General features: G+C 41.2%; 1 long non-coding RNA gene across 1 annotated transcript; it reads right to left on the reverse strand.

The window, feature by feature from the left end:
* Positions 1-517: 517 nt before the first annotated feature.
* LOC135318591 (uncharacterized) lies at positions 518-24,964 on the reverse strand. Its single transcript, XR_010376759.1, has 3 exons — positions 24,854-24,964; positions 24,428-24,550; positions 518-678 (listed from the first exon to the last, which is right to left on the reverse strand). It is a non-coding gene; the product is annotated as an uncharacterized LOC135318591 (long non-coding RNA).
* Between the last annotated feature and the right edge of the window lie 2,279 nt (positions 24,965-27,243).

The raw sequence follows: 27,243 nt of genomic DNA on the forward strand, positions 1-27,243 counted from the left end.
GGGCGCGGGCTGCAGCCTTGCTCGGAGGCCAGCCCGAGCCCCAGCCGCCCGCCCCCCCGATCGGGTCCGCAGAACCCGCCCACCCGGGACACAGCCCTCACAGGGGCAAGGACGAGCCGGCGGCCAAGGAGAGGAAGCCCGGGAGAATAGGACTCGTGGGCAGGAGAGGGGAAGGGGTCGCCAGCCGCGGACTGAGGGGAGCCTGGCTGGGGCGAGAAGCGGCAGGTGCACACCTGGCCCTGGACAGCTGTGGCCGGGGCGCCGGGGTAGGTGGCGCGGGTAGAGGGGTCTGGCCCGAGCAATTCAGCTGAACACACGCAGACTCGCTCCCTCGCGGGCTTTGACACGAGGACCGCCCTCCCGCAGCCGCCTGAGCCCTTTCCCGGGAGCCCCCCACCTTGCATTTCCACAGCCAGAGGCCCCGGCCTCGGGCAGGAGCCAAAGGCCTACCGAGCGACAGAGCTGAGAAGACTTTGTGGCCGATTCCAAGCTCGGAGCTGGAGCTTTCAACCCGCGGTCCAGCTGGCACCGACTGCGCATACGCAGGAGGGCCAGAGATCCTCTAGGTTCTGTGATAGAGGCTGGGGCATCGAGGGAGGGTGAAGATGGGGGAGGAGGAGAGGAGGGGAAAAGTGGAGGGAGACAGATGGACAGGAGGAGCAGAGAGTAGGTAGGGATCTGGAGAGGGGAGGGGAGTAGCGGAGATGTAAAGAAAAAGCTTTACTTCTGGGGCACCCCGAAGGAGGCGGCAGTCCTGCCTCTGTACCATTCTGTAACCCTTCAAGGCCCGCAGCTCAAGTTTTACCTCCCTGGTCCAGCCCTCCAGCCGATGCCTCTGCAGAACCCCTACGGGGATCACACCCGTTGTCCCCACGCGGAGCTGGGTTTCCTTTTGCTCTGGGAACCAAGCACCCGCAGGTGTTGTCTCTCAGAACTACCTTGGGAAGTGTACATATTCCCCTTTTACAGGCTGGGAAACAGGCAGGCACGATCTCTGCCTTAGCTCCACTGTCCCAGGTGTTGGCATTGCGGGGAGCGGGAGGTACAAGATCAGAGCCCCAGACAGAGCAGACTGCCTCAGTGTTGGTGCATAGTCCCATCCCTCCTGGGTAAAACACACCTAACCCAAGTGGAACCATCAACTGCTCACAGTTGGTTCCTGGGTGTGGGAGAGCTGTCCTCAGTTCCAGTGCCCAGCTTGCTAGGTAGATAGGAGTGTTACCGAGTCCAAATTCATTCTCCTCAGTGAAGGACAGGCCAATAAGTTGGGAGACCCGCTGCTGGGGCATGGAAAAGCAAGTTTCTGTAGAGCTAGATGGCAAACTAATGTCCTGGAAAACCATCTCCCCAAGTCAGAATTCAGGCTCGTTTCCTATGTGCTTGGTTGTTGCAAACTTCTTGGTGTAGGAATTCTTTGTTTTTAGAATCCTTTGTTCTTGCAGCTATCTGCCTGGGTCAAATCTCTGTAAACCTCCAACAAAACAAAAGTTATTTTCTATTCTGTAACTTGTTATCATTTTATGAATGGAAAAGTGTTAAATATCCTTAAAGGTCAGAGCCTTCAGAATAGACTCTTCTGTATATTTCAGGCTCTAGGCAACACTGTTTTACAAGCAAGATGAAGCCTAGGAGAAAGAGCATACGGTTAAAGTCAAATGAAAAAATCTAATATGCAGTCAGATTTGTTCTGTTCCATTACCCGGGCAGAAGCCACTTGAGGATTTAAATCCCTTTAAGTTAAAAATAACTAAAATTTTAAAGGAATTTACATGCATAGGTGGGAATGTGCATAGCATATCTGGAAAAGCACACAAAGGATAGTAAACAGTGGCATCTCCAGGGACAGCTGGAAGAACAGAGGATGAGGGAAAACTTCTTTCACTTGTGTATTTTTCTGCTGTTTGAATTGTTTTTAACCATATGCATGTGTTTCTTTTTCAGTTTAAAAAAAGTGTAATGGAGCAAAGGAGTAACAAGTTCAACAAATACAGCAGCCATGGAATCACTGAGCCATCACTTTTGATTTCAGCCAGGAAGCATTTATTGACTCTCTCCTATGTGCCCAGTGCTGTTTTAAAACTTCTTTTATTATGATTAATTTTATTATTATTATTATTGTTGTTGTTGTTGTTATTATTATTATTATTATTATTATTATTATTATTATTATTATTATTATTATTATTATTTTATAAAATAGTAACATGCTATCCCTCACCCCTGCCCATGGCTGGTGGAAAACCAACTGAGGTTTTATTGAGTTGTTTTCCAAGGAGTAGAGATGAGTTATAAACTGAACACATCTTCAGGGCAAAACAGGTGGAGTGGTTTTACAGCATGCCAGACAGCTATGAAGGGTTTTCAATAGAGGCATCCAGACGCTGACAGAGAAATCCTCCAGGACCCTACAAAAAGCTGCCCAAACTTCCTTCTCCATGGCACTACTGAAATAGGAAAAACAAATCTGACTCCATATTAGATCTGTTCCTTTGCTTTAAGAAAGTCAAGTTAATACGCTCCGGTCTTTTCATGGGTTATGATGTCACAGAGGAGATGGACAGGTTAACAAGGGACGAATCTGCAGTGATCACGGAGCCGGGGAGCGGGATGGGCGGCAAGATGTATGACGCAACCGCAGCTGTGCCCATGCTTCTAGGCAGGAACCCAAAGTCACCTCGACAAGGTGTCAAACACGTGTGTCCACGTCCTCATCACCTGACATGTATTAACGAGAAATGGAAACCCATAAAATGCCAATAACCTTGGTGGATACACCGTCCAAATTGCAAAGTCACAGTTTGACAACTGGCCATCTCGGTTCCCTGGGATTCATTCTTGGAGAACCTTAAAAACCACTCCTCTGTCCTCAAGAAGTGCTTTCTACTTGTCCGATATTTGGCTCAGGGAAACAGCACGTTCAAGTGAACTTCAATGTCTGCACAGATTTGACTGTCTTTCTCCAGGTTCACTTGTCCATTCTAAAGAGGCCTGAGCTAAGTCCATCCTCCGTAAGATCTATTCCCTCTAGTGACTACTCATTGAGCCTGCAATTAAAAGCCAACTGAACAAGACTGTCTGTCCTCAGCTAAAAAGTTCACCCACCATTCACTGCTTTCTTAATCTCCTCTCCTGGCTAATTGCAACAGACTAACACCTCCCTCTACCAAGCTCCCCGACTATGTCAGTTTGTCTCCCCAAAGAGAAAGTAAGGTCCATAAAATAGGAGACAACTCCATAGTTGTTGCCGACGAAATGAATCAGAGAGCTGCTGTGGTGCAAAATGTCTCCCGAGATTCGGGTTCCTTTAGTTTTTATACCATCTACACAAAGGAGTAACTCTTGCCAAGCACAGAGAGTAAACATTTTTTAGGTTGACACATGTGCACTACATCTAAGGCTTCCTTATCTTAATTACACTCAGACTCTCCTGTTCCCAGGCCTGTTCCTTTTGAGGAACTACTAAACATTCCTGTCTGCAAGCAATGTTTCCCCTGGGAACGGGCAGAGTCCCTTGGCAGGAATTTCTGTTTGCAGACAAGTCCGGCCACTTCTGTGAAATGTCCTGCGTGCAGGCACATCTACAGCTTCTATGCTAAGTTTCCTTCACATAGTTACCTCTGAATTCCTAGCATATAGTAATGTCAATAAATAGAAATATGATTGTGGCTTCTTTCCTTTAAAAAATTTCTGGTTATTTAAATGACCTTTGGAAGAGATGTGTTTGCGGTCCAGTATCTTGATCCACAATACTCTGGAGGCCTTTTTCGGAATGGCTGTTCACTGATCCATTCAAAACACAACTTCTCATTCCAGGAATAGCTGTGCTTTTCTGCCAGGAGTTTGTGGTCACTCTCATGCCAGAACAGCTTTAAACTATATCCTTACTTTGGATTTGTTATTTTTCCACTCTTCCAAAAATATTGACATTCCTTAGTTTCTTGCATTGAGGATTTTTTTCCCTAGTTCAACCTTTAGTAAACCAGGCTTCTCGGGATGGGCTTGGCCTTACATATGATCAGCCATCCAACTCCCAGTGTGAGAGGACTTGGGCTCACCTCCTGCCCTCCTGTCAGGGCAACTAAAGCTCAGTTCAGGAGCCAACAGGCACCCCAGGGCTTCTAAGTCTCGCTTATCTCCCAGAATCCCTGCTTTCTGCTTTGTCTTGGCTTCTGAGGATTTCCCCTCACTTTCTTGACAATTAGCTGTGTAGCTTGAAAGATGAGGAAGGAAGGTTTTATTTCTTAATCAGCATTTCAAGGAACTTGTGTAATGAAGGTTTTCACGAGATTCTAGAACACTCCATTGCCGAGACAGAAAACACACTAGATATTTTCTAAATTTAGGTATCATGTGCATTTTTCTTTGTTTTTGTTTTCTTAACTGCTAACAGACATTTTTTAATTAAAAAAAATAACGCCCCAAATAGGATAGAACATTGAAGGGGCATACAAAATTAAAGGACAAAGACAGAAAAATGATAAATACTGTATAAAATTAATATAATACATACACTATGGATCAGATCAGCAATTCTCAGTAACAGCTAATTGAAACATGATCATGAGGTAAAACGTCTCTCCTGTCAGGAGATGGCCAACAGAAAATAGAATTAATACAACAAACTAAAATTCTAAGTCTGGCGAGGTACAGAAAGCTACCAGCTAAATGTGTCTTCTTCTGGAAAAGAGGGAGGCTCACCAGCTCTTTACTGTGGAGCCTGAACCCAAGTGAGGGTGGTAAAGTGAGCTCTGTAAGTACCCAATTAACAAAGTGAGTGATGAATAAAGAGACGTGAGCTTTGATGACAGAGATGATACTACTATTCACTTGTCCTGTAAAGTATGCCTTCACGTTCAATGATAAAACCTCGGCATCCTCAGGGATTGAGATTATAGGAAAATGCACAGCCCGGGCCCAGACCTCCTCTTTAAGCTCGTGACATTGCACTTAGATGTCTCAAGGGCACCTCAAACTCCACCTGCAAAGAGCTGACTTCACGGTTCTCCTCCAATAGCAGTCCTGCCCAGGGCCCCTGGTCGGGGGACAAGGTCTCCCTCCCTACCCCAGCTTAGGCCCATCACTCACAGATGTGACTGGACCCCTCGTTCAGGGCCCAGATTTCCTCAGTCATGGAGTCCCACCACCCACACCTGTCCTACCAGGTACTGAATGGCACTCACTCAGCCCTGTCTCTGTGCTGGGGACCACGCTGCACACTGCGCACACGTAATCTCACTGGATTGCCACAGCAGTCTTGGGAAGTCGGTACATCACTGCTTTAATTGATTAGATAAATTGTTTCACTTCCTTGAGTGCATCATCCAAAGTGACACGGCTACTGAGCCACAAACCTGGGACTGAAAACCACTTGAAAACTGAACACTGCTACACCTCGCAGCCACCCTACTCTGATTCGTCACATCACTTTCTGCCGAGCCTACTGAATGTTTGCAAGCATTCTACAAACACAAATGTGATCTACGAGAGCACCCCACTCCCCTACTTAAAATCTGTCAATGACGGTCCACTGCTCTTCAGAGAAAGCCTCACCAGGCCTGAGCACAACCCAACGGCCCGGCATCCTCGTTCCCTGTGCGGCCACGCCGCCTCACCCACCATGCAGCACAGTGCCGTGTCCAGGACTGGGATGCTGACTCCGTACCACACGGGGCTCGTCTCACTCGAACAATGATCACCCTCTTCAGTGGTCACCTTCTTCAATGCTGACTGTCAGAAAAATGTTTTCTCAGGATGAATCAATATCTTTTTTTCTTACAACTTCCAGTCATTGATAATGAGCTCCCCCAAAAAGAGAGAAGACTTAATCCTCAGTCTCCTTATCTGTAAAGTGGGAATAACAAGGAAATATGTACGGTTTTCAGAGAAATAAAATTCATGTGAGTCTGAGGGACAATTCCCAACATACAGTAAGCACTCAATATGGGCTTACTTAGTATTAATAAGAATATGTTGCATTCCAGCAACCTTAAATCAATGTTTTAAGGCTTTGTCCAACAGACTAATGACAAATAGTTGGACGAACCCCTTTGAGTAGATCAGCACATGTGTATTGGGAGAGGTAAGCACTGCCTCCAGTTACAGCTCAAACTCTTACATGTTGTTTGAGCATTTAGTTGTTGTTATTGAATAAAGACAGGTGTTCTTTAGTCAAAGCTCCTGAAACATAAATCTTCAAAGATAGATACAAATTAGGTTTCAAGTACAACATTCTCACTAGAAATTACTTGAAAGTGATAGTCTTAGCTCCTCTGTACATCAAAAGGGCATGTTCTTAATGTATCTGACTATATACACTGAAAGGATTGTTTAAAAGAAATTAAGATGAAGCCATCCTACATAAGCTCTCAGTATCATCTGCACAGAGCCCCACCCAAGGGTCTCATTTCTCACTTCCACATAGGTGTTCAGGTAGCTTAACCTGGGTCTTGGTTTCTTATAACACAGGGGAGGGAAGAGTTGTGGATAGATTTATGTAGCAAATATAAACCTAGTGTATTTGATGTGTAGGAATCCTAGAAATAAACAAATTGATATATAGTCCCACCCTTAAGAAGCTCAGCCTTTCCATTTACAACAGCATTAAAAATAAAATGGGAGATACATTTAACAAAAATTTACAAGATTTGTACATTAAACAATTTGAAGTATCACTGAAAAAGTTTTAGAAGATCAACATATAAGGAAGACATCCCATGTTCATGGAATAGTAGACAATATTGTTAAAAATGTTAAGACTCCCCAAAGTGATCTACAAAATCAGTGGGATCGCTATCAAAATTCCAGCTGACTTCTTTTCAAAAATTGAAAAACTGATCCCAAAATTCATATGGAAGTGCAAGGGACCCAGGTCAGCCAAAACAATCTTGAAAAAGAAGAGCAAAGTTGGAGGGCTCACTTTAATGGTTACTACAAATCTATAGTACTCAAGTCATTATGGTACTGTCATAAGTTTGGATACATAAATCTATGAGACACAGTAAAAATTCCAGGGGGGAATCTTACATTTACAGTCAGTTTTCAACAAGGGTGCCAACAACACTCCATTGAAAGAATAGTCTATTCAACAAATGGTGCAGGGAAAGCTGGGTATCTGCAGGCAAAAGAATGAATTTAGAATCTGAAACCCCCTATTGTATATAACAAATAAAAATTAATTGAAACTGGATCACAGACAGAAACGTAAAATCTAAACCTATAAATTTTCTAAAAGACGACATAGTATAAATCTTTGTGGTCCTAGCATAGGTTATGGTTTCCTAGATACAATACCAAGAGCAGAAGTGATAAAAAAAAAAAAACAGATAAACTGGACTTCATCAAAATTAAAACCAATTGTTACAAAAGAAATCATCAAGAACGTGAAATGAAAGGGGAAGGAGGTAGCTCAAGTGATAGAGTGCATGCCTGGCAAAAAATAAATAAATTAAGAAAATAAATGAATAAATCTAATTACCTCCCCTATAAAGAAATTGTCTTAACGTTTAAAAAAAGTAAAGTGGAAAGACAATCTGCAGAATAGTAGAAAAAACTTGCAAAGCATATATCTAATAAGAGACTAATATCCAGGATATAAATCAAATGCTTACAACTGACCAATACAAAGAAAATCGACCCAATTTTTAAATTTACCAAGGAATTAAATAGATACAGAAATGGCCAATAAGCATATGAAAAGATGCTCAGCATCACTAGTCAAATCAAAATCAAAATGAGATCTCATTTTACACCCACTAGGATGGTTATAATGAAAACACGGACAATAACAAGTGTCGGTCAGGAGGCAAAAGAATGGGAACCCTCAATATGCAGCCATTGGAAAGGGGCAATTGTGCAGCTTCTTTGGAAAAGCCTGGTGTTTCCTCAAAAGTTTAGTGTTATCATATGGCTCAGCAATTCTACTCCTACATATAGGGTCATCCCTCAGTATCCTCGGGGGATAGGTTTCAGGAACCCACCACCCTGGATTCCATAATCCAAGGATGTTCGAGTCCCTTTACAATCAGCCATCTGGATCCATGAAGTGGAAACTACAGATATGGCGGGCCAACTGTACAGCCAACAGAATGAAAACATATTCTCACAAAAACTTGCACATCAATATTCATAGCAGTATCATTCAGAGTAGCCAAAAGTTACAAACAATATCCATCCATCAATGAATTGGTAAAAAAATTATCAATAATAGTCCCAAAAACTTTTGGTCATTGAATCTTTGACAAAGGAGGTGAGAACATACAATGGAGTAAAGACAGCCTCTTCAGAAAATGGTGTAGGGAAAACTGGACAGCTACATGTAAATCAATGAAGTTAGACTACTCCCTCACAGCACACACAAAAATAAATTCAAAATGGCTTAAAGACTTAAACATGTAGACAAGACACTACAAACCTCTTAGAAGAAAACGTAGGCAAAACATCTGACATGCATCTCAGCAATGTTCTCCTAGAGCAGTCTACTCAAGCAATAGAAATACAAGCAAAAATATACAAGTGGGGTTTAATTAAACTTACAAGCTTTTGCGCAGCAAAGGAAACAGTAAGCAAAACAAAAAGACAACCTATGGAATGGGAGAAAATATTTACAATAAATGAGACTGTCAAGGGGTTAATTCCCAGAATATATAAACAGCTTTTACACTTGATAAGAAAGAAAAATAAACAATTCAATCCAAAAATGGGCAGAAGTGCTAAAGAAACTTTTCTCCAATGAAGACATACAAATGGCCAATAGGCACATGAAAAAATGCTCAATATCATTATCAGAGAAATGCAAATCAAAACTACAATCAAGTATCACCTCACACCAGTCAGAATAGCCATCATTCAGAAGTTCACAAACCATAAATGCTGGAGAGGCTGTGGAGAAAATGGAACACTCCTACACTGTGCTGGGAATGCAGTTTGGTGGAGCCATTGTGGAAAACAGTATGGAGATTCACCAAAAGACAAAAAATTGACTTCCCCTATGACCCAGCAATCCCACTCCTGGGCATATATCCAGAAGTAACCCTAATTCAAAAAGACACCTTCCCCCAAATGTTCACAGCAGCACTATTTACAATAGCCAATATATGGAAACAACCTAAATGTCCACTGACAGATGACTGGATAAGGAGGTTGCAGTATATTTATACCATAAACTACTACTCAGGCATAAAAAATAATAAAATAATGCCATTTGCAGTAACATGAATGGACCTGGAGAATGTCATTCTAAGAGAAGTAAGCCAGAAAGAGAAAGAAATATACCATATGAGATCGCTCACATGTGGGATCTAAAAAAAAATAAAACAACCAACAAACAAAAAGATAAACTTATCTACAGAACAGAACCACAGAGACATAGAAACCAAACTATGGTTACCAGAGGGGAGATGGTGTGGGAAGGGATAACTTGCGAGTTCAGGGTTTGCATATACTGATTATGTATAGAATAAACAGCAAGTTTATACTGTATAGTACAGGGAAATATGTTTAATATCTTATAGTAACTTATGTTGAAAAAGAATATGAAAATGAATACATGTATATTCCTATATAACTGAAGTGTTGTGCTGTAAACAAGAAACTGATGCAACATTATAAACTGACTAGACTTCAATGAAACTATTTTTAAATAGACCAAAAACAAAAAAAAAAAAAAAGAAAAAAGATATTATTAAACCAAAAGAATAAATTACTGTTTCAGGCTACAACATGGATGAACCTTAAAAAAGTATGCTGAAATAAGCCAGACACAAAAGGACAAATACTGCCCTTTTATGTGAAGTGTATCTAAGTGTTCATTGTACTACTCCTGTAAATTTTCTGGAAGTTTGAAGTCTATCAAATTAAAAATAAAGTGTATTATTCATTAAAAACATAAAACGATTCCTCACAGGAGGGCTTTAAATAATAAATGAAGAAATGCATGTAAATCTCCTGGAACAAAACTTTGCATGTCCACAGTCACTGCTGTCACTGCCACTCAGAGGTTTGTACCAGCGCTGATGAGAGCTGCCTCCACTCGCTGCCCTGCAGACAGGTGTGAGGGCCTGAGGTCTGACAGGCAAGGTGACCTGGAACCTGAGTCAGACACAGCCACGCCACAGATTCTGTGTTACCCAACTTTCTTATACAAACTGCTACATGTAACGTAAACACGCTAGAGGGATGTATCTTACAACATAGGTAATACAGTCAATGTTTTACAATAAGTATAAATGGAGTAACTGTTGTACACCTGAAACATATCATATTGTAAATCAGCTATACATTTAGAAAAAATTAAAAAATAATGTAAAAATGTTATAACTTTAATATCAGTCCAGTTTTTAAGTAACTACTAAACAGCTTAGAATGTATAAAAGCATTTAAGTGTGATGTTTATTTACATATTTATTTACTTTCAGCCTCCTGCTAAAAGAGAATTTAAACAATTTTTTAAACACAGCTTAACAACCATAACAACAAAAAGACAAATGTGACAGTGAAGAGAAATTGGAGATTCAATACTTAAATGAAACCAGGGGGACGTAAAGTCATAAAAATGGATTCCCTGGAGTCAGGGCAAGTGTTAAAGGCCGACTAGAAATTCAGCTGTAAGATTTTTGGCAGCTAAAGCGAAAAGAAAAAGATGAAGGGGCGGGTGGTAGAGCTCAGTGTTAGAGCGTGTGTATAGCATACACGGGGTCTGGGTTCAAGCCCCAGGGCCTCCACTAACACATAAATACACCTAATTACATACCCCCCCAAAAGAAAAGAGCCCCAAAGAAAAGAAAAAGAGAAATTTGTTTCCTAAAAAAACCTGATATTAAATTTAGATTAAATACTTAAAAAAAAAAAAAGAAAAATAGAAACAAATGAGTGACACAAGCGATAATGCCCATGAGATAATTCTGCGGTGGCAGCTGGCAGGTCCTCATGTCTCACGTGGCAAAATCTGAAACATCCTTCACACCACCCAGAGTCATCCTCAGCCCACCCCACCCCTCCCCCTGTTAAATGCAGGAGCACAGCCAGGGCCGGGCCTTTGTTCTCTCTGTGTCATCACAGTGAGACAGGATGGAAGGGGGCAGAGCACAGCCATTCAAGGAAGGCCACAGCAATTAACATCAAAATGGTGAAGGATTCAACCCCCAATAGGCCTTGAGGCTCAGGATGAAGAGATTTAAGTTCTAGCAGATCTTGAGCTTCATTATACACCCATTGTAATAGTAACATGGTGAATAACACGCCCCCAGGCACCATGGCAGTCCCAAGGCTAGCCAAAAAAGTCAAATGGTGGGAAATGGCCAACTCCCTGTGAATTCCAGCCCCTTGCCCTTAGGCTGGTCCTTCTACTTATTAGCATATGAAACAACCAAGCCCATGAATACAAGCAACACAGCACCACCTAGGGGTCACACCTCTCTCTCCCGCTTCAGAGAAGGCCCACACTCTGTGGAGTGTGTACCTACTTTTAATCAGAGCATCAAACCCCCACACATCGTGGAATTTCTCTTGCCTTTCAATGAATCTCTCTGAATAAGTCTACCTTTACTCAACAGTGGCTTGCGCTTGAATACTTTCCTGCATGAAGCCAAGTAACCACATCTGGCAGGGCACATCCAAGGAGCTCAACCAAAGCCTGGCACACAGCCCTTCTCATGCCCCACTTATTTTTTCTTGTATTAACAGGACTGGGTTGTGAAGGGAGCTCTAAGGCCCCAGCTAAGGGACAGAAGCAGCCACAAGGGCTCGAATTGGCGGGCAGCCTCTCCCCCAGCAGGGGCCCTGGGGTCTGCCCGGTTCTCTGTGTTTCTTTGTCGTGCTGAATCCCCAGCCACAGAGCGTTCTCCCTAGGCCTGTCCCCACAAAATCCTTCTCTCCAAAATACAAGCACATCATGTCACAGTCCTCTTGTTCAACCAGGAAATGTTCAGCCCACTATTTCCCTCCCCAGTAAAGTACCTAACTGTCCTCCCTCCCATCCCACCACTTCTTTCTTTGTGACAACTCTGCACTCCCCACCCACCATCCTGAACGCAGGTGCCTTGCTGGCTGGGACCGAGATGTTTCAGTCTTACACAGCCTACGTCCTTTCACTTTCCCCTTTCCACCTTAAAAAGCCTTTCCTGAGTCTCCCACCCATCTGATTCTGAACTTCACAAAGTGCTGAGTTTACGGTCACTATGTGCATACATCCCAGGTTTTGACTAGGTTTCCTTCACAAGATCCTCATTAAGGAGCTGCATCAAGAAGTTTAAAGAGGCTATTCTTACATCTGAGTGGAGGAGCCAGCATAAAATTTAAATGGCTTTGAAGAGAGAGTTAACCAGGGACAGAGAGGTCGCAGGTCCTAGTCAACAGTGTCATGAGGCAAAATGTTCTTCAAAGGCTCAGAGTGGCTTCTGAACACGGAATCGGCAGGGAGGAGGTGACAGGCAGTGAGTGGAGTGTGTGACAGAGCTTACGCTCCCCCAGCTTGGGAAGAATTGAATTTTTTTCTAGTTTTCCAAACAATTTCTTACTACCTTTTTCTCCTACTGTCACATACCATTTCCTACGAATTAAGAAAATTAATATCAGTCATTTGAGCCACTTGGGAGAAGCTACATGATGCCATTCACAGGGCTGGGGCATGACAGCCACGCCAGTCTAGGTTGAAAGACCAGTGGGGGTATTTCCATGGTGATCACGGGCATGCAGCAAACTCCCCAGCTTCAATGACCTCATCTCAAAGGTGGGGCCAATAAAACTACCAAGCAAAGTGCGTGATGATTATGGCCAACATCTGTTTACTAGGTAAGTGCCCATGACAGCTGCCGCTTAATGGGGAATGAGTATGACCAACGAGGCCCAGTCTACCTGGTCACACGCGCCCTGCCTTCCTGCCTTTGTGCAGCAGCAGAGTTTGTTTAGCTGAGATGAACGCCCCCAGAGCAGCCCTGACGGGAAAGTTCCAAGCGCTGCACGGCGAGGCCTGTTCCTTTCCTTCTCAGAGCTGATCACAGTTTGCAGTCATCTGTTTTTATGTTTATCCTTTTTGTAACTGCCTCCACCCTGGAGTTTTGCTCAAGCAGCACAGGGCCAGGTATGTCTTGCTCCCTGCTAGATATTCTGGGCTGGGAGACAGCCGAGCACACATCTGTCTCAGGTGCTGAAAGGAGAGGGCAGATGGACCCATGCTGAACTGAGGCCCCTGCACCCAAAATTATGGTCTGACTTTGGGCAAATTACACAGTCTTCTTTACCCTGAGATTCCTCATCTGTCCATGAAAATAACTGCCCATGGCACACAGATTTACCAAGATAAAAGGAAATCACCAAATTCACAACATATTCAAGGGGCTACCAGTGCATCCTCAACAGACAAATGCCTTTACGGCTCTGACACACGCGAAGAGGGACGTCCACACACAGTGAACACTGCTAAGTGCCAGTGTGTTAAGTGCTTCATGTGTGCTATAATAGTCTTTACAACTTACAACAATCCCAGGAACAAACGAATATTATCATGCCCATTTCACAGATTCACCAACAGGTTAGGAGTGGTTACATTGTAGTCCAAGGCCCCATGGTGAGGAAATGGCGATTTAAACCTGAATCTGGGCCCAGGCCTGGGCTTCATCTCTCTCCCATCCACCTGACCACTTGCCTATGAAATCCACCTGTCCAATACACAAGTTTGCAGCCGGCCAGCTCTTGAATGCAATGTTTGTCACCGTTTCTCAATGTTCATTAATTACCATAAAGTGTTCTCAGAAGCCACTACAGAAAAGAAAGGTGGGCTTACGTCCCTGCCCACAAAGAAAAGGAATTCTGCCTTCTCCTGTAATGTGCAGAACACCTTCCCTACACCACCAAATTCTTTTGTAAGCTTCCTCCATGTTTATGTTTGCACACGGCTTATTAAATTAGAAGGTACCTGAAGTAATTCCATCTCGGTTCCTTTCCAAGTTTGCAGATTATCCATAATCATTCTGTGACCGAAAATACTACAGTGTGAATGAAAATACTGCAACCATGTCAGTAAACAAAGAATGCTGAAACCAAATCATCAGTGGCTGCCAACACACCCCAGCGAGGACAGGCCTGCAGCCCAGCCTCTACAGCCACTCACAACGGTGCCCTCTGAGCAGACTCAGAATAAGAAAGGACAGGATACTTGCCCTAGATAGCTAGGTGCTTGTCTAAAGAATGAATTCAGTGAGTCAAAATGTTTGCTTCCTCCCATACATGGAAAAGCACTAAATTCTTGAACTTGAGATACCTGGCTTTCTTTAGATAACAAGCAATCTATTATTCCAACAACCTTGTCTTTGTTGTAAAGCTCCTATATATCCTAGCTCCTCCTCAACCACTTTGGAACAGTCCCTCCGAGCGATCTGAGAGGCTGTCATCCCGGCTCGAGTCCTCCCGCCAAATAAAACATAACTCTTAACTTTTAGGCTGCACATGTATTTCAGTCAAAAGTTTTGGACACCAGGAAGGGACCCAGAGCAGACTTCTCTCCAGCTGAACTCTCCGAATTACCGGAGCCTTGGTACCAGCATTGGCACTTTGTGCCCATCTGCCTCCTTGGGGAATCCAGATGAATTTGGGCGAGTCTCTCCTGGTTCTCGGATCTCCCATATTGGTTGATGATCCTGAGTTTTATTTTGCGGTGTATTCAGGTACCTGGCCCTCCAGTTGAAAGAGACTGGGCGGAATTACCCACCAAGTGGAGACATACTGGGTGGGGCCTGTTTGAAAGATAACAGGAAACACCCACCTTGAGGAGACGTCTGAAGTGGGGCTGGTGGAAACATACCAGGAAAATACTCACCCAGTGAAAACGTCCTGAGTGGGTCCAAGTTGAAAGACACTGGGTTCAGGACTGAGTGGTTATGTAAGAGGCTGGTCTAATGTTGTCCTTGATTTGGTTACCTCCATTGAATTTTTTGGAATAAAAGTAAAACTCCTATGAGGAACCTTTCAACTCCAAAAATGGGACCCTCCTCCTGGCTGGTAACAGCTTTCTTGGGTGATGGAGAAACTTACAGGAATAGTAGATGCAAAGACTTCACGCCATAGTGTTGTCCCTGCGGGAAATCTTACCAGCAATTTTATTCTGAATACCCGACCTTACAATGGGGAATAGAACTTTCAAAAAAAAAAATTAAAAAAAAAAAAACACAGAACAGAAAAGAAAAAGAAATGACAGATTGCCAGCCTCCAACTAATACACTAGCCTGGTTTATATACGTACAAAACTTACAACATTAATTAGGAATTAGAAAAAAAAAAAACTCACCCTGAAAGTAACTAACCAGGCCTGATAAAATATTTTTTGGAATTCTGAACTTATAGGAACAAAATCCCATTTAGGGGGAACTTGGATTTCTCTTCCTGTGTCCTTGAAATCTAAACGTTTTATCTTTCTCTGGGTGTTTTATGTGTGTGTATGTATGTATATATGTGTTTCTTTTATTTTAAACGAAACCTTGGACTCTGTCATACAAAAGGTACAAGTATTGTGTACATATTGTGGCCAAGCAAATAAATTGGGATTCTCAAAAATCCTTTGATTGTACCAATTTTCAGATATTTTGCCATCTTAACCGTTGTTTCATCAGCCTGGACCACAAAGGCTTTTAGCTTTTGGAAAGTAAATTTTGAATTTTATTTAAGCAACACCCCCACTCTCATGTGGAAAAGCCTCTTCATCTTATTGGTTTAAAATCACTATATATATATATAATAATAATATATATATTATTATTATATATATATATAAATTGATGGCCATATGATGGATCCTTTAATTTGGGAAAACTTTTAAATTGGTGAAAGTTGAAAGAGCTCTCATTATAAACAGCCGTTTTATTGGTACCTATTAAAATCAAGTTTAAAGGTAGGAAAATATAGCTAATGTTTAACCTAAGAAATTAGTTAAAAAAAAAAAAAACTGGTTTGAAAAGCTACATTTGTGTTTTTCCTTTCCGATCAATGGTTTTAGAGATGCTAATAAATACTTAGAATAATTAATGTTAATTAGGCTGAATAACTGGAAAAAGGATTGTAAAAATGTCGGAAAAAAAAAAGATAAGGGGCTTATCCCAAATGGATAAATATTTTTATACGGTTATTTTGAATGAGATAAATAAAATGGACATTTTTGGATTTAGATACAAGGTTTTGATACTACACTATGTAAAGTAAAATAAAAGGCCAAAGAGATCACCTACTGCCCCCTAACATTAAAGTTCAAACAAGTCCGCTTTAGCACAGTTTAAAATATATGTATTTATAGAGCTAAAAAAAATACATAATTATAGACTGAAATACTTGATCAATGATTGGGACAACAGACCTATTAATCAAATTGAAAATTGAGAAGGGCCTAAGCTCTTTGGCTGAAACTTGGGAATCCCAGAGACTTTTCTATATAATTAGATACAATGCACATAAAAAAAAAAAAAAAAAAAAGCTTCTGACACTCCTTCTAGAAATAGGAATTACTGATTAAACCTAATATATATAAAAATTAAGGGTACAAGATTTAATAAAATTGAGATAAAATTTGTAAAATTGGTATATTAAATGGACTTTATATAAAACTTTTGCATAATTATATTGTGGGATAGATATATTTCAATGGAAAAACGCTTCCCCTTCTTGGTATTATAAGGCTGGGCACATATCTATCCCTTAGAAAATATTAATTGAACAAAGTAAAGGAAACCAATAGAGTTTCATGAGCCTTCCAATATAACGTAAAATTAAAAACTAATATTCAGTGGCTAATAGACAATAAAGTAAGAGGTTTACCCTGGGTTTAACTTATAACTCAAGGAAAAGAGACCTCACTAAATACCTTATGCAAGCTTTGGAAGACATGCTAAAGTAAATCTTAAAGTTTTAAAACATGGAATTCTTTGTTTACAGCTCTTCTCACTGATACAAAAAAGCCAAATAAGGAGATACAATTGGGCCTATATGACAGAGCAGTTCTCTGGGGAACTGGAAGCGTCTGTCTTTGTCTTGCAGATCAGAAATATAAATACAGCAAACAGTGAACTAGGACTGAGCCTAATTAGCTCAATGAGATAATACTTAAGGCCAAGAAATTTTTGGCATTTTAGAACTCAGAATTCTGACGCGTCCTTCAGCATTTGTCAAGAAATCTTAAATGTCGGTTTCATAAATAGTAAGCCTTAGTGATTTGAGCAAGCAAATTCAGCTTACTCCAACTATTATTATACCTATCTTATAAGTAAGTTTTAAAGTGAACCTATGAGATCTCTAGCTTTTGTCTGTTTATAAGCCTGCGTACACATTATAGATGTGAGATATTTCTACAGCTGAAAAAAAAAATCAAAGTCAAAGATCTCTGCTTAATTGACGTAAAAAAAAATAAGAGCTTACAAATTAAGTATTTTTAAAATAAAAACTGACCAAGTTGACTTTCAGCGTCACGTGAACTGGAAAATATTCAATATTAAGATAATATTTGATATTGTTTAGTTTAAGTATGTTCTAATTAATATAGACATCTTTAAAGTCATCAATATTAAGTACAATACCTTTACTGTACCTAGTTTTAATGAAAGTCAAATAAGATCCTGTTATATCTGTTGCAGAATTGTCAAGAAAAAAAATAGTAATGTGGTGTAGTAAAATTTTAAGTAAATTAAATGCAAATGAGATGAGAGCTTTGGGTAAATTTTTAAAATATATTTTTAAAATGTATGGTTAAGATAATCTCTAAATGTTTGCTATCTTTAAATTCTAGAGTTGTGCTAAATTAAGTTAAATGATAGGATTTTATTAAATAGCTATGACACTTTCAGATAAAATAAGATTGAAATATGAATTATTTAACATTTAACTTACCCTTACAGAGAAACTAAAGGTGTTTAGAAATATTAATAAATGGTTGGTGCTACCCTGAAATAATCTCTATTATTAAGGGTATAATCTCAGTATCCTAGGAAAGTAAGATAAATGTGTAAAGGAAGATATATGAATGTAATTATATTTTGTTAATAAAAAATAGTGACTTTCTTCTGAAGCTGGTTACTTCTGAATGGAAGAGAAAATAAAGGACACACTAATGTGAGTATAGAAAGCTGTGGAACGCTTGTGGAAGAGGAACCCTGAGGAAAGAGTTTTGTACGTTGTCGGAATTGTCTAAGTTTAGAATCAACTTGGGCAAAGTAAATGAATCTTAGAAGTAATCTGGTACAAGACTAGATTTGGTTTTCTCTCTGTTAAGATGACAAAATTTTCTAAAAATGTTTATCCACTTTCAGTAACAAATTGTAAAGCTTCTTATACCACATAACTGACCTGTTCTGCTTTTACTTTAACGTATTTTCTTGTTAATGAAAAAGAACTACTTTACAGTGATCTATATGTTTATCTGACCAAGTGTTCTGAAAACCTTTAACAAGCTCCCCAAATATCAATTTCTAATTAAAGTTCTTTTAATCTCCAGTTAAGTTTGGGATGCTACAGAGGGCCCCTGAAACATCCCAAAGAGAGATTTTAAACTAGTAAGTTTCATTTGGCATGCTAAATAACATGGTATTGTCAAATGAATAATAGATCTTCCTAGGTTATATTGTATGAGAAAATATTATTAATATAGATATTCTATAAATTATATGGATTCCCTAAAATTCTGGTATATCTGAAATGTTACCAGTCATAATTCTAGTTATAGTGACCAGCTTTCTTTATCGATTATAGTGTGACGTTGTTTAACCATGCTTTTAAATCACTTGTCACTTATATACAGTTAATTGTTTCCTTCTGATGATTTTGCAAATTGCTTTCTCTTCAAGGAGATTTATTGATTTCAAATAAATTTCGAACTATAGCACTGAACTAAACTGGGTAAGAAATTTTAAAGGTCTAATGAAAACTCTGAGTAAAAGAATTAGTTACATGGGACTGAGTAAACTGGTGAATATGGTTATAATTTTTGATTTTGTCTGACATACTACTGGCTTTTAACCTGTTTCCCAGACATAAAGAAACTCTTCTCCTTAAGCTAGTTATGATTCACAGAAATTTGATAAGTTATACCTATGTAAGCAGACTTGGAACAGTTATCTTTTCTCTCTATCTGATCCCTTAAGAGACTAAAAACTCTAAGGTCCCCAGTGGGTCTATCAGACAAATGAGGAAGATCATCTCCTAACAGATATAGCAATCTCAAAGTATTTTAAGTATTTTAAAGAGAAAAGAATTTACCTAAATCTGTAAGGCAGAAATCCATGACAAGCCCTTGACGAGGCATTCCGGGCCTAAGAAAACCTTATTAACATTCTACCCTGAGACTCCTAATTAAAAGTTCCAACACAGCCAATTTAAAAAAAGCCTATATAATCAAATAATCAGACTTAGCTTGTAAATAAATTAATCTTGATTTGACTATATTTGAGAAAACTGAGGGTAACTTTAGAGAGAAAAAAGATTATATTTTAGTGGATATTAATTTCTAGTTTTGTTGATTGAGGTCTATATTTACTTAGACATTTCCCAGATCATTCCTTGCTGTTATGTCACATTGCTGTAAAGGTTAATTGAATTATGAAAAGAATACTCTAGGTTTGTTTCTGAGGCTCAGTAATCTATCCTTGGTAAAGTTCCAATGCCCCATGACCAGCAGCCAGGGTATTATAAATACTGGAACAGGCATGACTTAAAGAACTGTCTACTACCTGAATGGAAGGACCCTTTTTCAGGTACTCTTAACAAGACCATACAAACCAAAGCTGAAGGAAATGGACTTTCAGATTCATATCCTATCAGAAACAGCCCCTGCAGTGCACTGGCCTATAGAGCACTGCTCACCTTAAAACAATGCCCAAATGGAGAAAAATCTACCAGGTCAGGATGAGAAGAAGACAACATCTGAAGAAGACTGCAGACCCAAGACACCGAACCAGGCCTGTATGCCAATTACTTTGATAATTTCTCCTACCTTTGATTATGAACTACTCCAACTGTTAAGTTTATGGTAAATTACCTATGTCTAGTACTTCTGTGTTACCTTGGTGGGTTTCCCTACTCCAAGGCTCTAACTAGATAGCCCTCAGAAACGTTACTCTAAAAAGAAATAATAGTTCTGTTTAGGCAACTGTTGATCTTACAAGGTGGGAGACTTCACCTGGCCAATTAATACCTGCTCTGACCCTGACCATAAATATGAAATTTCTCATAAGATCACTCAAACTCAATCAGGAACACAAGGAAAATTTTAACCCAAAAATATAACTTCTCGACTATTAAATTCTTACTCATGACTTTATAAACGTTACTATCTGAATTACTTATATCCTGTCTATATAATAAAATTGTTGTCTGTTACATTTCCCAATGTGTAACTAGGCCTACAAGATTGATGATGGCTAAACATCTTGAAGGAATAGATAAAATTTATAACCCTGTATAAAATAATTGTAATAGTGTGATTCTAGTTATGGTAATGAACAAGGAAGGGTAAACAATTCCTGGATCATAATAGACTAGTAAGACAGGCGATCCAGAGAACTTTTAGTATCAATAGGGTCTGATAAAAAACTAACACCTTGAATGGCAGCTCAGAAGATACTTCACCAGAAGTAGGAATGAGCCATTCTAGCACCGTGGGACAAAATTGGTCATGAAACCTCTCTCAAAATATTGGTCGAATTTAGGACCAAGGGGGAGCACTGTGAATGAAAGTACTACAATGTGAAAGAAAATACTGCAACCACGTCAGTAAACAAAGAATCCTGAAGCCAAGCCATCAGCAGCCGCTGCCACACCCCAGCGAGGACATGCCTGAAACCCAGCCTCTCAGCCACTCATATTGGTGCCCTCTGAGCAGACTCAGAATAAGAAAGGACAGGATACTTGCCCTAGATAGCTAGGTGCTTGTTAAAGTATGAATTCAGTGAGTCCAAATGTTTGCTTCCCCCCATACATAGAAAACCACTAAATTCTTGAACTTGAGATACCTGGCTTTCTTTAGATAACAAGCAATCTTTTATTGTTCCAACTACCTGGTCTTTGTTGTAAAGCTCCTGTATATCCTAGCTCTTCCCATACCTCTTGGGAGCAGTTCCTCAGAGTGATCTGAGAGGCTGTCATCCCGGCTCGAGTCCTCCCGCCAAATGAAACACAACTCTTAATTTTAGGCTGAACGTTTATTTCAATCAAGTCCCAGAATAGACACAACTCATCACTTCTGTAATGGAATACACTGGATCAGGAACCAAAAGCGTGTTCTAGTCCTGAAAAACTACTGGTTCCTCTTTCTTCCTGTCATTATACAGTCCCACCAGAACTCATTACTTTGCTGTCTGCTCATCTGGTAACCAAACTCAGAGAAGAGTCAACTCAGCAGACTGCCCTACTGTGGAGAACAGCCGGCAAAAGCACTGTGGGTTGCCTGCCCTCCCGCACGCTCTGCTGACACCTAGTGTCCTCTGTGGAGACCAGGGCAACAGAGATGTTCCCAACAGCTGCAAAGTCCCACACGTTAAGAAAATCATTTTATTTTATATGATATGTTACGTATATACCCATCTCTGAAAACAGCTTTGCCAGAAGCCCAAATATTCAACATTAATCTGCAAAGGCATATCTGGTCCCTAAGTGAAAACAAGTCTTAAGACGACACTAAGGACTCCAAAGTTCTCTCCACGACCATCAACCAAGCTCCCTGCAGGTCTGCAGCTGCAGGCGGCAACATGTCTGCTTTTAAAGCAAACCCATCCTGCCCTCGGGTGCTACAATGTCCCTCTACGCCCTCCCATCTCAGGGTAAGAGCAGCCGCTACAGAACCTCACAGGGCAGCACTGACAGGACTGGACACAGAGGATCAGAGCTAAACTAAGCCTTCTGATGACACTAGCTTGTCACTGTGTCACTTTACAGATGAAGATATATATAGAGAGAACTGGGGTGATCTTGCTCAAAGTCACACAGCTAATAAGTGGCAAAGTCTATAACTCTGCTCCTCCCTCCGGCGTGACGCCCCAGCTGGGATGCCCACAGGGTTCTCTCATGCCTGCCTGACCAGTCCTTTCCTGTCACTCATAAAACACCACAGGGTCTGAACCTAGCCTGCCTTTTCAGCATCTTTTACCTCCAGTCTCTCAGGAACAAGGCTGCTCGGGCCACTGTATGACTTCTGGCTTCCCAAACCCTCCGTGCTCAGGCTGGTCTTGCCTGTGCATCCTTCCCCCTGCTCAGAGGCTCTTCCTCACCTGCAGGAGGACGTTTCCACTCTCTGCAGGGACACCCCCTCAGGGAAGCCCTCTTTTCGCCCTCAGCATTGCAGGTGTCCCAGGCCACATCCCGGGCTGTCCCATTAGGACTGCATGTGCCCAGGGGACTAATCAGACTAGCAGCCTCAGAGGCAGGGATTATACCCGGGTCTCCCTGCAAACCTACTGCCCGCCTAACAGTCCCCAGCCAGCAGGTCACCTGGAAGTCACAGCAAGTGCCCCACCCAATCCAGAAATCTCTTCATTTGCCAGCACCGCTGAAGACTGGTTTCCAAACTTTGGTCAGTTTTGCACAAAAAGGCACCTTCCACTGTGAACCGGGGGAGTGGGGTTTGCTTATGCTACTCACCCTTACTGGAAACGTCAAGGGAAACCAAAAGGCCTTTTCTTGACACTTTTTTGATGACACCCTCCAACCCACAATACTCAAATGTTCAAGAGAATTGGGTCCACGTGATTTTGTTTTCCTTACGCTAAGTGGCTCAAAACACTGCAAGGTTCTTTCTCTTTTGAGGGTATTTGTACTAAGTTTATAGGCTTTAATCTGCTTTTGTCTCACTCTTCAGTATCCCTAGCAGTTGCCACTTCTTAATCCCTTCAGCAGCCTCCCTCCCAACATCAAGTCTAGGAAATCAGCTGTGATGAGGGGCCCAGGGGCAGTCACAGAAGATGCAACTAAGGCCCAGAGAGGCGACATAATTTGCCCAAGGTGATCAGCTTCAACCCCTAACAGTGTGTGTCACGTCCCTCTATTTAACTCTTATGCTAAGCAAGTTAACTTTTTGTAGATTATAGTTATAAACAGATGAGGTATCAATATATACACAAGGACACACATCAAATCTAAGATGTTGATTAACTCCACTATTTTGTTTCTATATATTTTATTTCTCTTAAAAAAATTAAGAACCTCTGCAGTCAATAATGCAAAATGTTACTGGGTTTTAAATCCAGAATATAGAGGTGTTAAGTGTGTCATTGCTCATCCTTATTTGTATGTTCACAAGACAAAATGATTTGAAAGACTCTCTCCCAACCCCCTACTCACTACTGGCTCTCACCAGAGCTCCAAGTCCACACATCTAACAGCCTTTCATTTACCCACAGCTGAACTCATCAGATTTTCCCCAGAACTTCCTCTGCAGGTTTCCCTCATCACAGCACAGCAGGACTATCATTTACCTCATTAATCCACCCAGAAACCTGGGCCTTACTCCATTCTAACTTCACAGACAGCATTCATCCTTTCCTTTTTACCATCGAAACATGTCTTCAATCTGTTCGCTTTAACACACTGACCGTCCCACCGCTCAAGTGGAAGCCACCAACACTGCACTCCTGGACTCACGAGTCTCCCAATTGGCCCTACAGCCGCTCTCCCCTACTTGAGACAAATGGGATTGTGTCACTCCCGCGCTTTTAGGACTCTTTTCAAACCCACTTTTCTTAGAAGAAACTCCCAGTTCTTCACCTGGTGAAGGTCTTTGCCATCAAACTGTCAGCTCAGGGAGGGCAGGACACGCCCTCTCCCCTTGGCCCCACCCTCTGGCAGAGCATCAGCATGGGAGGACTTGCTGAGCTACACCAGCCTGTATTCTAAACCTGGTCTTGATTTCTTAGCAAACTGCTTCACTTATCCATACAAATCCAAGGTAGATTAGAAAGATTTTAGATGTTGATCTAGACTATTGATTTGGGGATTTTGCACTAGCAACCTACAAGTACATGTCCTAATGATTCTGTCTTCTAAAAACCACACCCAGATTTAAGTAGTACTTGTGGAATGTCTTCGGAGTAAAAGGGACTGTAGTTTTACAGAATTTATATTTTATAACATGAACAACCCGCACAGGGTCACAAATGGAACTGCCTCAGAAGTGACAGAAGACAGGTGAGAGGCATATAGCAACAGGTCACAAAGTTGGTAAGAGAAACGTTGATTCTCCAACCCCCGAAAAAATTCCTCAGTGAACTGAAAACTCTGAATTTTGAAAGTAAAATACTATCATATAAAGAAATAAAATAAATAATCCTCTTCATCAGGGTTTCAAGATCTGACTCCAGAATTTTTAGCAGGCTATACTGAATCCTAGCAAAGGAAAATCAGATACACTAGTGGTGAGTAAGTTCCAGGGAAACGGCAGCAATTCCTCCACTTGTAAAAGGACATAACTCACTTGTCAAGGTGAATGTAAACTGCATTCTGGAGAAATTCGGTAGCTCCCAGGCTCTGCTTCTGGGTGGCAAGTACACGGACAGCTTCGAAGCATGCTTCTAACTGATTCACCGGCATTCTTACACTGCAGGGGGAAACGGAGGCCCTCAGTCATGAGCTGAGATGTTCCTGTCTTGTCTCACTGCCCGTGCCTCGGGGACTCAGTGCCCTGCAGCAACCCGGCCCCAGGCCAGGACCAGTAGCGTGGCCCAATCAAGCATGGGGTGCACTGTGCTTGAGAAAGCCCATCCCCGATGGGGGCAAGAGGTGCTGGTGGGGTTGTGTGAAGCTATAAATGCTCACAGAAATACACCTACATACAATGAAGTGATACAATTAAGAGTAGCAGGCTATTTAACAAAATTTCAATTGTCAGTGGAAATTTTACCATTCCTTTCCACTTGTCCCCTGCACTCTGAGACAGGCTTAGGCTCTCTCACACCTGCAGCTCTGATACAATCGTTGTGAATTCATTTTGCTTTGCTGCAAGTGTCTTCGCTCCCCGTGTCGCTGTGAATGTCGTCTCTTAACAGAGTCAGATGTCTTCCTGGATCTCTCCCTGAATTCCTTGCTCCTGCTTCTCAGATCCTAAGATAAATGGCAAGTGAAGACACATGAGTATAAAAGGCACTGTGGACTTGACTAAAGCCTTAAGTGTCCCCTAGGTGAGTGCTGCCCACCCCTTACCTTCGATTCTCAAGGTTCTGCCCAGGGTGACATCCAGACAGGATAGCGTCCTGGGCCAATTAAATGCTGTGTGGCTTGGGCGCACGGACAGGTGCAGGAGCTGGTTCCAGAGCCGGGCACCTCCCCACCTCTGCTCGTCTCTCTCCCGAAGCCCCGCTTCCAAGCCCCCAGGCTCCCTAATCTTCTGTCCTTCTCTTCTAGTTTACTCCAAGCCCTTTTCCTCTTCCTTTATTCCCTACTTACCCCCAGCTGGAGAGATTTTTCAATCACAGTATCTGAAAAAAATTTCTGCAGCTGAAAAAGAGGTCTCCAGAGGTCAATGCCCATATGCTGGTTCTTGAAGAGAGCCCCAGGTTAGGGAGACCCTCACCAACACTCACAGGGCATCAGACATGTTGCAGGGTCGACCACCCCCAACAAGAGTTTGCTGTGACCCCAAGGCACGCACAGCATCGCTGCTCACAAAAATGTAGTTGGCTCATTTATCCATTATTGAGAAGAAAAATTAAAAATTGTTCATGTTCCTTACTAAAATTATTTATGAGGTGGAAAAAGGAATTGTAATAGAAAAGAAAAAAATTTGACTTAATGTTAGATGTTTTCCTTTGGCTTTAAACCTGTGCCCTGTTTTCTAGGCTTAGACATGCTAGCTCTGCACCTTTTGTAAAAGAAAGTTGCCTTTAGCCTGAAATATCCAGGAGGGCCTATTCTGCGGGCTCTGATCTTTAAGGATGTTAGCTCTTCTACACTTATGTAGAGATGGCAATTTGCAAAATAGAGAATAACCTGTTTTTTGTTTTTTTGGAGGTTTTAAAGGGTCAACGTGATTTGACCCACATGGACAGCTGCAAGAACAAAGGATTCCATGGAAATCAATTCGTACAGCAAGAAATTTGCAACAACCAACCACATCCCCACCCCTGTTTAGTAAAAAAGGAGACTGAATTCTGACTTGGGGAAGAGGGTTCTCCAGGATATCAGTATGCCATCTTCTGGGTCTGCCAGCTTTTCAAATAAAGTCACTATTCCTTGCTCTAACACCTCATCTCCCGATTTACTGGCCTGTCATTCAGGAGGCAGAACTAACTTTGACGTGGTAACTAAATGACTTCATTGGAAGTAGTATGTCTCCACTGTTTCCCCATTTCCAATATGTCACAACCTATAAATTTTATATGCTGTTTAGCAACACAACCAAAAAACCTAACATAGGGAATTGATTCCATGGAAATAAAATTATTTCTACTCCTTCAAAACTTTTTTCTTTTCTATTTTATTTTGTTTTGCTTATTATAAAGAAAATAAAAGTCAAATCTATTTATTTCATGTATTTTTGTTATAGCTGCATATTTTAAATACTAAAAAGATATTTAAATTGCAATAAAAAATTGTTCATATATTAGTGTAAAGATATATAAACAATCAATGTGGATTAGGAAAGGTATGGATATTTACTAAAAATCCACTGCACATCCAGTCTTTTACAAGCATATCATGGAATATAAGCTCTATGATCCAGGGGTCCACCACCCACATTCTCACTGCCGAGTTCCTTAGTAATCAACTACCAAAGCATCAACATAGAACCACGTGATCAGTATTTTAGGTATAAATGAGGGAATTAGCTCATTCAATTCTATAAAAAAAAAACCTTAAAATATTTACTGAACTTACAGACAAAGAAAATTGGACACAAAGAAGTACAGTTTCTTCCCCAAGGTCACAAAGCTAATAACTGGTAAACGCAAGATTTGAACTCATCTGCCTGATTCTAAAAACCAGGTGGAAATCCCATTTGACTGTGGAGGGTCCAGCAGCACAGCCTATCACCATATCTTTGTTCAGATCTAGCCTTAGACAGCCTGAGACAGCACCCCATTCCTTTGGAACTCGAGGGCAAGTGATATCAATAAGGATTTTGTATTCAGTAGTTTCTTAGGCCTCATTTATATAAAGTGTCAGCAGGTCAGCAGAAAAACTCTGGGAAATATGAGTGGATCCAGAGCTTTTTGCTGATTAGAAACTCAGTCTACCAGGACATAGTGGCCTTCCCATGAGAGGCCACATGGACATAAACTAAAGGCAGGTGAG

This window comes from Camelus dromedarius, chromosome 19, assembly GCF_036321535.1.
Source record: "Camelus dromedarius isolate mCamDro1 chromosome 19, mCamDro1.pat, whole genome shotgun sequence".
NCBI lineage: Eukaryota > Metazoa > Chordata > Mammalia > Artiodactyla > Camelidae > Camelus > Camelus dromedarius.